The 13886-nt window shown below is 40.4% G+C and overlaps 1 non-coding gene across 1 annotated transcript; it reads left to right on the top strand.

Annotated features, from left to right (window-relative positions):
* Window positions 1-8464: 8464 nt before the first annotated feature.
* On the top strand, window positions 8465-8536 carry TRNAG-UCC (transfer RNA glycine (anticodon UCC)). The gene has a single exon. It is a non-coding gene; the product is annotated as a tRNA-Gly (tRNA).
* The last annotated feature ends 5350 nt before the right edge of the window (window positions 8537-13886 follow it).

Genomic DNA, 13886 nt, shown 5'->3' with positions numbered 1-13886 from the left:
TTTTGGGGCATCGGCCTCTAGGACGTTTTCCTTCTACTTTCCCAGTGACCATCAGACGTTCCAAGCTATCTACACCTATGCGGGCAACGTGGCCAAAGTAGCGCATTATGGGTTGCAGACAGGTGGTAGACAGGCGTTTAATAAAAAAAACACTAAATTTATAAAATCAAAAAAATTCATACAACAACATGGCCACGTGGGTACCACGATGCTATCTATGACTGCGTAAAGCATCATGCGTTGTGGCTTGAAGTGATTTCAATAAAATTTAAACTCTATCTAATTTGACATTTGGACAAACTCAACTAGATTACAAAAGTCGAAAAATAGCGCCCCAAAAGTTAAGGCGTTCGGTACTCGTGTCGAGCGATGTGAGAGTGCCGGAGTTCGAATCCCGCTGGCAGGTAAAAAAAATTTTTCTAGAGAAACACGTACTTAACATGTGTTCAGAAATGACTTTTTTATTTTTTTTTATTGCCCTTGTAGGCAGACGAGCATGCGGCCCATCTGATGGTGAGTGGTTACCGTCGCCCATGGACTTCAGCAATGCCAGGGGCAGAGCCAAGCCGCTCATGCCATAGCGCTCGGGAAACACCGTGGAGAGGAGCTCATTCCAGAGCCGATGGTACGTGGCAAAAAATACGCACGCTGGAAACGCTCTGTCGACTTCTACGATAAAGGATCATCATGTACAAAATATTAAACCCGCAAAAAAATGTAATTTACGTAAACACTCCGAGTTCACGGCCCGCCTGATGGTTACCAGAGCCCATGGACATCAACAGCATTAATCCCGACAAGCACCTCTCACCAATTATATTAATAACACGTAGATGCACGATTCATTTCATTGTAAATATTTTTTTTTTTTAAATAGTTATTCAAAAAAATATATCAATTACATTTCTAAATAATTATTTAAAAAACATACATCAATTACTTTTCACGAACAGAATAAATAAGTAATGTTTGAAACTTTATCGAGACAAATTTCACTTTTTAAATATTTTTCGTAGATTCTAGAACATAAAATATTCAGCGCCTGATTAAAACTCAAAGCAACATGTATACGCAGTTTTGCTATTCTAAGCTGCAAGTGATTTTCAGATTTGTTTTAAAATGACATGAAATAAATTATAGTTTAAAAAAACGAAAAAAACTAGCAAAATACGCTTTTATAGAAAACCCCATTAAAAAATTGAAAATAAATTTTAATAAATTTGAATTAAAAATAGTGTAAGAAAAAAGTATTTTATTGTAAAATACTGAATTTCGAGTTAATCCGACGTTTTGAAGGGGGTCAAAAGATTCCGTTACATACTAACAAATATACGTCTGAAGCTAAAAAAAGCGTATTAATATATATATATAAAAATGAATTGCTGTGCGTTAGTCTCGCTAAAACTCGAGAACGGCTGGACCGATTTGGCTAATTTTGGTCTTGAATGATCTGTGAAAGTCCAGAGGTTTAAAAGGTAAATAAATATGAAAATGCTCGGAATTAAATAAAAATAACAATTTTGTTTTTCCTTTGATGTGTGGGGGACGGATTCCTTTTGTTTGTTTTAAGTTTATTTTATATAGCGACCCGCCCTCGCTTCGCTTCGGAAACATTAAAACACACATGAAACCAAAAAAATTAAATAAAAAAAAATTAAAAAAAAGTAGCCTGTGTTCATCAGGGACAATGTCGGCTTCTAATGGAAAAAGAATTTTTCAAATCGGTCCAGGAGTTTCGGAGCCTATTCGAAACAAACAAACAAACAAATCTTTCCTCTTTATAATATTAGTATAGACAAAAATTTAGGTCTCTTATTTATCGATTGAGGCACTACGAAGTCTGCCGGGTCAGCTGGTTACTTATAAAGTTTGTAATTACGATATAACTTCACCATTAGGATCGTCTGATCTAAAAAGTTCACTGACCCTCGAAACTCTTCACTCCGAAGTGTTCCTCCATTACCTTCAAGGGCTATTTCCGTGTTCAATATGATGCTTAATTATAAAATGATTTATGGTTAATCGTAAATCTTCATTTAGTTATCGTCTGTCTGTTTTCGTATGCATTACGATTGGTTTCAATTCATTCGGACACTTTGAGCAATATTATCTTAGCTTTTTATTAGGTAGACGGGCAACATTGTTAAGTTTTTTATTTTTTTTATTGCCTAGATTTGTGGACGAGCTCACAGCCCACCTGGTGTTAAGTGGTTAGTGGAGCCCATAGACATCTACAACGTAAATGCGCCACCCACCTTGAGATATAAGCTCTAAGGTCTCAAGTATAGTTACAACATCTGCCTCACCCTTCAATCTGAAACACATTAGTGCTTCGCGGCAGAAATAGGCAGGGCGGTGGCACCTACCCACGTGGACTCACAAGAGGTCCTACCACCAGTAATTACGCAAATTATAATTTTGCGGGTTCGATTTTTATTACACGATGTTATTCCTTCACCGTGGAAGTCAATCGTGAACATTTGTTGAGTACGTATTTCATTAGAAAAATTGGTACCCGCCTGCGGGATTCGAACACCGGTGCATCGCTCAACACGAATGCACCGGACGTCTTATCCCTTAGGCCACGACGACTTCAAATATTATCGACGACGAATACTCACGAACGAGACAGGTGTGGCAACTACCAGATCTGCAGCTCTTCATTTAATTCAGCCTTTAATAGCTTCTAGATGTACAGAGGCACTGGAATGCTTGGTTTTTTTTTTGGAGGCTTGTGGAGTGTATTAAGCGGTAGGCAGCGGCTTGGCTCTGCCCCTGGCATTGCTGAAGTCTATGGGCGACGGCAACCATTCACCATCAGGTGGGCCGTATGCTCGTCTGCCTACAAGGGCAAAAAGAAAAAAAAAAGTGGTTACTGGAGCCCATAGACATCTACAACGTAAATGTGCCACCCACCTTGAGACATAAGCTTTAAGGTCCTCAGTACAGTTACAACGGCTGCCCTGCCCTTCAAACGCATTACTGCTTCACGGCAGAAATAGGCGGGGTAGTGTTCGAGTTTCGAAGTCCCATTTGTCTAAAAACCGAAAAGTATTGCTGATTTGTGGTAGAAATTAGTAAGGTACCTGTCCCTGAAACTGCGATAGTTTAAGACAAATATTTTTTTGTTATAGAAACTAGCGACATCTTGTAGCGGATGCCCCTAAACTTATATATTGTTAAAGTTAAGGTATTTAATTGTTGAGTGACTAAACACAGAACATAAATAATCAATAAATCATTCAAGTCTTTATTTCTTATAGAGAAATTGTTTAATTTTTATCAATTAGTAGTTTCTGAAATATTTACAAAACCTTCATTAAAAATAAAATATAGGGTAGCTAATATGTTACTGCCATCTACAGGAGCAATGAGAAACTAATCGAAACGAAGCCACCTAGTGGCCGACGCCCGTAAGTATTTTTGTTGAGTGCTCGAGTTACTTATCTATACCTTATGTGGTTCTTTTTTAATGAGAGTAGAGATAAAACCTATCGCATGGCCAGCTATAAAATAAAAAAAAATATAAAAGCAAAACTCAAAAAATAAAAAAACAAGACTATCGCCGACCGCACCGCACGCGTTGTATACGCACACGCCGCTTGTTTTATTTTTATGGACTCTTATTAATTTAATATATAAAATTCTCGTGTCACAATGTTCGTTCCCATACTCCTCCGAAACCGCTTGACCGATTCTCATGAAATTTTTTTATGCATATTCAGTAAGCCTGAGAATCGGCTACTATCTATTTTTCATCCCCCTAAGTGATTAGGGTTGTCCACCCCTAACAATTTTTTTTATTTGGACTTTTTTTTGTTATAATGAGCATCATCGTTCACAGCACTACATACCTCTTTCACTCATTTACCACATCCTTGCACACTTATAATAAGTTAGGTTTTTTTTGTACACTAGAAATTCCCTAGAAATCTTATATATGGCAAAACAATGTTTGCCGGGTCAGCTAGTTTTCTATAATATTAAATTACGAACTCTTACTGACGATAATATTCGTCGTTGCGCGAGTGGTATACCAGTTATATGGACAAATAATTTAGAAGAGTGCCGTGCTAAGTCGCCGCCATGACGCGTCGTCCAGCAGTGACGTTGAACTCTGCAGCCTAGAAGAAGCTAGAGCTAGCAGCCTAGAAGGCTTGTGGAGAGTATTAAGCGGTAGGCAGGGGCTTAGCTCTGCCCCTGGCATTGCTGAAGTCCATGGGCGACGGTAACCACTCACCATCAGGTGGGCCATATGCTCGTCTACCTACAAAGGCAATAAAAAATAAAATAAAAAAAAAAGGTAGCGACGGGTTGGCAGGTACGTCTACTCCTCATAACCTAGCCTCGGCATGCCCCTCTTTTTGTACGATACTCGCCCCCGCAAAAACTTCCTACAAAAATATTGAACCAGCGCACCGCCGTGGTGAAAATTTGTAGAGTTTTTCCCACTATTATGTGTATTATCTATGATGAGGTAATAGAAACTAAAATGGTACGTCTCGCCGGATTTGAGCTCTGGCTGACTGCAACCATTAGGATACTATTAAAAAGGATAAGCTACACGTAACATGCATTTGACCAAATATTTGCTCCAAAACTACCAACATACGATGTGAAATTCAGCTTAATGGAACGTCTGAAACAAAACTCGGGCCGCGTGTAACGAAATAAACAGTTTGGACAGCTTGTCGCCGCCGAAATCACTAAGCCTGAGGTTTACTTATACAGGGCGTTGTAATTTCAATTTTTTTTATATTTTTCAAAAACTCACGTTATTCTCTTAGAATTTAAACACGCTGTGGGATCGCCGTTGTTGGGATGGGATTCCCATTTCATACATAATTTTAGAGGTTGTGTATAAATTATTAACAGAGAGAACAGCGCCATCTCTCGGACGAGGTTTGTACTACACCAAAAAGTTTCGTTAGTCAAGTGTCAAAAACGCGAAATAAATGTACTTTCTATTTATTTAACAATAATAATAAAACTCTAAGGAATCCTGCAGTGATAAAAGTATCTCTACAGAAGATCCAGGACCACAGATTCATCTAGATTTCTTCAACTCAACTCTAGTAGCAGTAATTCATCATTGAGTCAACGATGGGTAACACCGTCTTACCCATTTCTGCTGCGAAGCATACGTTCTGTTCTGGACGGGAAACCTGCTATATATTTATATTTTTTATTGCTTAGATGGGTGGACGAGCTCACAGCCCACCTGGTGTTAAGTGGTTACCGGAGCCCATAGACATCCACAACGCAAATGCGTCACCCACCTTGAGATATAAGTTTTAAGGTCTCAGTATAGTTATAACGGCTGCTCCACCCTTCAAACCGAAACGCATTACTGCTTCGCGGCAGAAATAGGCAGGGTGGTGGTACCTACCCGCGCGTACTCATATCATACAGATACTCCTGCCTCACGTCTCAAGGTGAACGGTGACAATCACTTTGCGACCTCCCAGCGTTATCAAGTGTCCTACGAGTTAGCTCAGGACACAGAAATTAAAAGGTTGGTTTTGAACATCCTGTATAGTATGTATAGAGATCGCAGCGGGACGTTTCGCTTAGGCCACACGTTCATTTGACACATTCACAGCTAATCCAGCCTTAGCCTGAATAAAACACTAAGGGAATGCGAGACAAGAGTAACGTATGCTCTAATCGCCGCTAAAGCTACATTAGACGAGTCCATGTTAATGAGGCAGCAGACTCGTTACTGGTGGTAGGACCTCTTGTGAGTCCGCGCGGGTAGGTACCACCACCTGGCGTATTTCTGCCGTTAAGCAGCGTTTCGGTTTGAAGAGCGGGTCAGTCGCTCTAACTATATTGAGACCTTAGGACTTATATCTCAAGGAGGGTGGCGCATTTACGTTGTAGATGTCTATGGGCTCCAGTAACCACTTAACACCAGGAGAGCTGTGAGCTCGTCTACCCACCTGAGAAATAAAAAAAAAACTTAGAGATTTGCCTATCTACCGGTACTGTCGAGGGGCTATTCTGGCTTCTCCGTGACTGGTGGAGAGCTCACGGCGATAAACCTGAAAGAATTTATTAGCATCAGCCCTAGCAAGAGCATTTTAAAGTCATCGTGGCCTAAAGGATAAGACGTCCGGTGCCGATGTTCGAATCTCAGGCGGGTACCAATTTTTCTAATGAAATACGTAATTGACAAATGTTCACGATTGACTTCCACGGTGAAGGAATAACATCGTGTAATAAAAACCAAAACCCGCAAAATTATAATTTGCGTAATTACTGGTGGTAGGACGTCTTGTGAGTCCGCACGGGTTGGTACCACCGCCCTGCCTCTTTCTGCCGTGAAGCAGTAATGCGTTTCGGTTTGAAGGGTGGAGCAGCCGCTGTAACTATACTGAGATCTAAGAACTTATATCTCAAGGTGGGTGGCGCATTTACGTTGTAGATGTCCATGGGCTCCAGTAACCACTTAACACCAGGTGGGCTGTGAGCTCGTCTACCTATCTAAGCAATAAAAAAAAACTTAGAAATTTGCCAATCTACCGGTACTGTCGAGGGGCTATTCTGGCTTCTCCGTGACTGGTGGAGAGCTCACGGCGATAAACCTGAAAGAATTTACTACCATCAGCCCCAGCTAGAGCAGTTTTAAAGCCGTCGTGGCCTAAAGGATAAGACGTCCGGTGCATTCGTGTTGAGCGATGCACCGGTGTTCGAATCCCGCAGGCGGGTACCAATTTTTCTAATGAAATACGTACTCACCAAATGCTCACGATTGACTTCCACGGTGAAGGAATAACATCGTGTAATAAAAATCAAAAACCGCAAAATTATAATTTGCGTAATTACTTGGGTGGTAGGACGTCTTGTGAGTCCGCACGGGTAGGTACCACCGCCCTGCCTATTTCTGCCGTGAAGCAGTAATGCGCTTCTGTTTGAAGGTCGGGGCAGCTGTACTGTAAAAACTGAGACCTAAGAGCTCTTTATTTTTATTACCGGCCGGTATCAGCCCGGAGAAAATTAAATGTGAATAAGCATTAAGACTGTCCCCGATATTTTATTTATATACAATTATATTTATAAGAGTAATAATACTATCACGTTCTTAGTATATATGTATAATTATATGGAATGCTACCACCACCACCACCACCACCCTGCATATATCTGCCGTGAAGCAGTAATGCGGTTCGGTTGATTCGGGGCAGCCACTGTAGCTATACCTTTGAACTCATATCTCAAGATGGGTGGCGGCATTTACGTTGTAGATCTCTATGGGCTCCGGTAACCACTTAACACCAGGTTGGACGTGACCTCATCCACCTAAGCAATAAAAAAATTAAAGTTCTAGACCGTACCTTGAGGCCAAGTCGCAACGACATTACCAACACGAGGCTTGGTAATGAATTGTAATTAAATTGACAAGCATAACAACCGTCGCGGGCAGGATTATATTTTGTATACAGTCGGAGCAACTAACGCGGCACAGATTAGGCTGGATTCAGAGGTTTCCGTCTTTCGGCTTGCGGGGCCGAATGTGCGTTTTTTACCGAATCTTTTCGATAATTTTTTTTTTTTTTATTGCTTACATGGGTGGACGAGCTCACAGCCCACCTGGTGTTAAAGTGGTTACTGGAGCCCAAGACATCCACAACGTAAATGCGCCACCCACCTTGAGATATAAGTTCTAAGGTCTCAAATAAGTTACAACGTCTGCCCCACCCTTCAAACCGAAACGCATTACTGCTTCACGGCAGAAATAGGCAGGGTGGTGGTACCCACCCGCGCGGACTCACAAGAGGTCCTACCACCAGTAAAAGTATACATATATATATACTGTATTCATATATATCATATCGTAGCATCGTAGCATCGTTGTGATTCCAAAGTCGATGAAACGAAAAAGCGACAGTAAAAGAGACAGACACATAAATTAATAAGATTTAACGTGAGAGAAAATGAGGTAGGAAGCATTATAATAAATAATAATAATTTATTTATTTCTCTCTTATAGGTATAGAACAAATATAAATGGAAAGTAGCCTTATAATTTATTTTGTAAATCTTTGAAAGTGTGTATGTGAACGTTTGTGTGTGTTGTTTGTGTGTGTGTGAGTGTGTGTGTGTGTGTGTGTGATTATACAGCTTCTCATATTTTTTTTATTGCTTTTATTTTATTCTTGGTTCTCTTTGTGCTCTGCTTCGTACCTAATATTCATACTTAATACATTCGAAATAAATCTGTAATACGTAATATATACGAATAAAATTTAAAATAATTATCACACTTTGTATCGCTATGATCATTATCTATATCATTACTAAAACCTACAATTATCCTTTTCCCGAAATTTTATCTCATCATCTTCAAGCTAACATTTTTTAAGGTTTCACTTCTACCACGTATGAATTGCACACATGTTCTATAACACTTGAGTAAATAAAGCTATGTTTCAAGTTTGATCTTTATGTGCACATCAAACAAGCGTTGGTGGTGTAATGGTCAGCATAGTTGCCTTCCAAGCAGTTGATCCGGGTTCGATTCCCGGCCAACGCACATATTTTTTTACTTTTGTGATTAATAAAATATAATTGACTTTTTTGTTGACATATTTGTTAAAGAAAAAGAACTAGAAACAGAACAGAAAGAACAGAAATTTATTTTTAGCTGCAAGTAGCTTCATATAGTGTTAGCTCTGACTGGCACTATTACGATTTGTCTTAGTGTAAAGTGCTTTCCTTCTTTTTTTTGTTGCCCTTGTAGGCAGACGAGCATACGGACCACCTGATGGTGAGTGGTTACCGTCGCCCATGGACTTCAGCAATGCCAGGGGCAGAGCCAAGCCGCTGCCTACCGAAATGTAATGTGAAAGTGTAGAAAAACTGTACTCTAACGTTAACATCGCATAGGTTGCATCGGCAAATGAAGTTGCCAAATATGAAAATTGGTACCGGAGCGATGGCAACACGTTCAGCGATTGAAACCCAGTGTAAGGTTTAACAAACAAACAATGCTTCCTCAAAGTATTCGGACACCAGTTCGGTGTTTATTACTATGGTGGTAGGACCTCTTGTGAGTCCGCACGGGTGGGTACCACCACCCGGCCTATTTCTGCCGTGAAGCAGTAATGCGTTTCGGTTTGAATGGGGGGGGGGGCAGCCGTTGTAACTATACTGAGGTCTTAGAACTTATATCTCAAGGTGGGTGGCGCATTTTCGTTGTACATGTCTATGGGCTCCAGTAACCACTGAACACCAGGTGGGCTATGAGCTCGTCCACCCATCTAAGCAATAAAAAAACAACCAAAATCTGTCGATCGCGTGTATAAATTGTCATAGCGACTCATCGAGCTCTAGCTTAACTTTCGGTGAGTCACTTAACCCAGCGAGAAACTAAGAAGAGTAAAGATCTTCTTTTCAGTGGGTCGCGTTTCCGATCTAGTGGTAGATTCTGCGAAGCACTGCTCTTGCTAAGGTCAGTGTTAGCAACACCTCCGGTTTGAGCCCCGTGAGCTCACCTACACGCTAGGGTAACGCTGATATGAGTCGTCTATTATCAAAGGTGGCAATCTGTGCATTTGGACAAAAAAATGTTATTGATATGTCAATACAGATTGATTTGAATATATTCGTCTCCTTCAAAGAATACGGTTCAAAACCTGCATTAAATAAAAGTTAATACTTAACTTGTTATTTATCTAAGATGTCGATCAGAAGAGTTTTGTGACTGCCAATGGAATACAAAGTCAATAATTCGTTTTTCTGATTTAGCAATAATTGTCCAAAAGTCACATTGCCGGCTTTGATAATAGTCGACTCATATAGCCTCTCAAGGCTGTTAGCATGGGTAGGGAAAAAAAACCTAAAGGCTCAGTCAAGAGGGGTGAGATTTGCTAACAGCTGTCCAAGCGCCTCCGAAGGAGACCTAACAACTCAAAAGTAGCTGCTTCACGAATCACGAATGAATACTGTTTCACTGCGAAGACTTCCTTCCACCAGTTTCGGAATTAAGATTAATTAAGTGGTTACTGGAGCCCATAGACATCTACAACGTAAATATGCCACACACCTTGAGATATAAGCTCTAAGGTCTCAGTATAGTTACAACGGCTGCCCCACCCTTCAAACCGAAACGCATTACTGCTTCACGGCAGAAATAGGCGGGGCGGTGGTACCTACCCGTGCGGACTCACAAGAGGTCCTACCACCAGTAATAATATAGTAAAATCTTACAACAAATACATAGTATAATAATATAGTACAATCTTTTCACATCAGTGGGCTTAGTGCGAGCTTTTTAAGGTTCTGCATAACGTAAGAGCTAATTCAAATTTGTACGGAGTTGGAACGTTTGCCTACGTTTGCCGCTAGGGGCGCTGTTCCAACTGCATACATATCTGAGTTAACTTTTACGCTATCGAGAACGTTAAAAAACTCGCATTAAGCGCACAAGATTGTGGTATTACATGCAGTACTAAAAACTCCAAAAGATCGATGCCTTTGAAATGTGCTGATGCTGCGAATACCGTGGACTGTCATGAGAACAAACGAGTCCATTCTAAGGCAGCTAGACATCCGAAAAAGGCTCTCTTCCATCTGCCGGGAACGTGTTATGAGCTTCTTCGGACACATCATGCGGTCTCCCAGACATGAATTAGAGAAGCTCATAATTACGGGTCGAATAGAAGGCAAGCGCGCCGTGGGCACCAGCCAGATGGTCAGATCTGGCAAGAGAAGCAGTCGGTGGTAGTCTGTACCATGCTGTCCATGCCACCCATGATCGAGCACATTGGAAGCACATCGCATGTGGTCGCGATCTTCAGTAGTGAGGGATTAATATAGAAGAAGATGCAGTACTACCAATCGGATTCGCATTCGGCCGCGGTATCTGTTGCCGGCGCTAATCTGTGCACACCCCATTTAAGATGTAAACACACAAGTATAGGTAACCTACCCCACAAGGGGGCTGGGTAGGCTGGGTTCAGTCGTGGCGGCACTGCGCCGCTATACGGACGTCGCGGGGGTGACAAACGCTAACCCTGGAATTTAAGCAAAAAAAAAAACCTAAAAATCGAAAAAGAAATATGGCATTACGGTCTTCAAAATCCGAAATAAAGGCATAATGTTTTGTTTTTATTTAAGTATTGCTACTTAAATCGGTGTTAGAATGTGCATAGCAAGGATGTGATAGAAATTTATCGAAAAACTACACTATACGTAAGTCTAGTTTTTCTTGTACAGATAAACGTCCCATATATTCAATACATCACGTAATTAAGGTTATCTAACTAATATGTTACATGACATTACTTTAATTCGAGTTATACAGAGATTTTAAATGCCTCTAATGTAGTAAACAAACTTACATCACACGGGGATGTCGTATTTAAAAAAAAATCTATATATTAAAATCTCATCCTTGCCGATTCATCCTGGTCACACAGGATGGCGGCTCTTTTAAGAAATAACGTATAACAGCCCAAACCGTACCTACAGAATTTTCAATTTTTTTTTGTAAATAGCCTTTTATTTTAAGTGAAAATTCTGTTCTTTTTTTACCCTTGCTATTATCTGGTAGCCTTTGAGGCTATCCCAGCTACGCCCTGACGAGTAGGTCAACAAACAGGCTCTAACTAAGAGTATTTGCTAACACTAGCCCTAGCAAGTGTTTCGCAGAATCTACCACCGGATCAGAAACGCGACCCACTGACTGAGAAGAGCACTTTTTGAAGTTATACTTCTTTAGGCGCGTTGTGAAAAATTCATAAGAGTGAAATTTTACGATGCGCGCGCACCGTGACACAAAATTAACAGAATGAAGTTGCCCACTAAATCGCTCATTACAATACGACCGACGTAACTTGGCGAGTCTGAATATAGCCGCAGGCGAACTTTCCGAACCGTACCGAGAATTACCGAATTTATACGATGTCAAGAAAAGGGATGTCCAATATGCGTGTTTGAGGATGTTGTTTAATTGTTTTTTTTTTCAAATTGATTAAAATTTAAATAAATAAAAAAGGAAATAAATTTACTAAAAATAAAGTGTAACTTCTTACGCGCGTACATAAGTACACGCACCATTTTTTATGAGGACTTTTCTTCAATAAACAATATTTAAACTTCAACTTAATGTACTGAAACGTATTCAAAATGTCACTAATTACGTATTTATGTAATATATGAACCAATTACTTATTCCTAACAAAGAGGTACCGTTATTAATTAACTTTTCCAAAATTCCTAACATCCTCATTCGCTCTTAATTCCCCCATAATTTAGTGGCACGTGCCTATTTCGGCCGCGGCGTATTCGTGCCATCGCTATCAGGAGCGTATGTTCTAACTTTGTAAACCTCATATCTCAATGTGAACCCCCTTGAGGCCTGAGGTCGAAATCTCGTTTGTATTGCGTGATGGCTGTCCGCTGTTTAGACTGTATGACTGGTCGCGGTAGCAATGACAGGATGGCGGTACCTACCCGTGCAGACTTACATCCTACCACCAGTAATGGGCTTCAGTATCTACTTAACACCAAGTAGATGTTACTAATGAAGATAATTTTTAATCTGCTTCAGAAAAGGAGGAGGTTCTCTATTCGACAGTTTTTTTTTTAATTTGTCTTCTGAATATTTTTCTATGTGAGACGATTTTCATGATTCCTAGAACTTATGCTTCTAATTCGGTCCAGTATGAATTTTAACAAGATCCTACCCGTAGATTTTGGATTATCCTTAATAATCCACATTTAATTGACTTCAACTAATTTGATGATATTCTCATTTCTGAAAGTCGTCGTGGCCTAAAGGATTAGACGTCCGGTACATTCGTATCGAGCGATGCACCGGTGTTCGAATCCCGCAGGCGGGTACCAATTTTTGTAATGAAATACGTACTCAACAAATGTTCACGATTGACTTCCACGGTGAACGAATAACATCGTGTAACAAAATTCAAACGCGCAAAATTATAATTTACGTAATTACTGATGGTAGGACCTCTTGTGAGTTCGCGCGGGTAGGTACCACCACCCCGCCTATTTCTGCCGTGAAGCAGTAATGCGTTTCGGTTTGAAGGGTCAGGCAGCCGTTGTAACTATACTGAGACCTTAGAACTTATATCTCAAGGTGGGTGGCGCATTTACGTTGTAGATGACTATGGGTTCCAGTAACCACTTAACACCAGGTAGGCTCATCCACCGATCTAAGCAATAAAAATAAAAAATAAATTGTTAGACTCCATTTTCTTTTTTTTAAAGTTTTGGATTATTGTAACAAAGATAGATTTGAATATATTCGTCTCCTTCAAAGAATACGGTTCAAAACCTGCATTAAATAAAAGTTAATACTTAACTTGTTATTTATCTAAGATGTCGATCAGAAGAGTTTTGTGACTGCCAATGGAATACAAAGTCAATAATTCGTTTTTCTGATTTAGCAATAATTGTCCAAAAGTCACATTGCCGGCTTTGATAATAGTCGACTCATATAGCCTCTCAAGGCTGTTAGCATGGGTAGGGAAAAAAAACCTAAAGGCTCAGTCAAGAGGGGTGAGATTTGCTAACAGCTGTCCAAGCGCCTCCGAAGGAGACCTAACAACTCAAAAGTAGCTGCTTCACGAATCACGAATGAATACTGTTTCACTGCGAAGACTTCCTTCCACCAGTTTCGGAATTAAGATTAATTAAGTGGTTACTGGAGCCCATAGACATCTACAACGTAAATATGCCACACACCTTGAGATATAAGCTCTAAGGTCTCAGTATAGTTACAACGGCTGCCCCACCCTTCAAACCGAAACGCATTACTGCTTCACGGCAGAAATAGGCGGGGCGGTGGTACCTACCCGTGCGGACTCACAAGAGGTCCTACCACCAGTAATAATATAGTAAAATCTTACAACAAATAC

This window comes from Bombyx mori, chromosome 28 (assembly GCF_030269925.1).
Source record: "Bombyx mori chromosome 28, ASM3026992v2".
Taxonomy (NCBI): domain Eukaryota; kingdom Metazoa; phylum Arthropoda; class Insecta; order Lepidoptera; family Bombycidae; genus Bombyx; species Bombyx mori.
The sequence above is the reverse complement of the archived record's forward strand: the minus strand, read 5'-3'. Positions and strand labels throughout refer to the sequence as shown.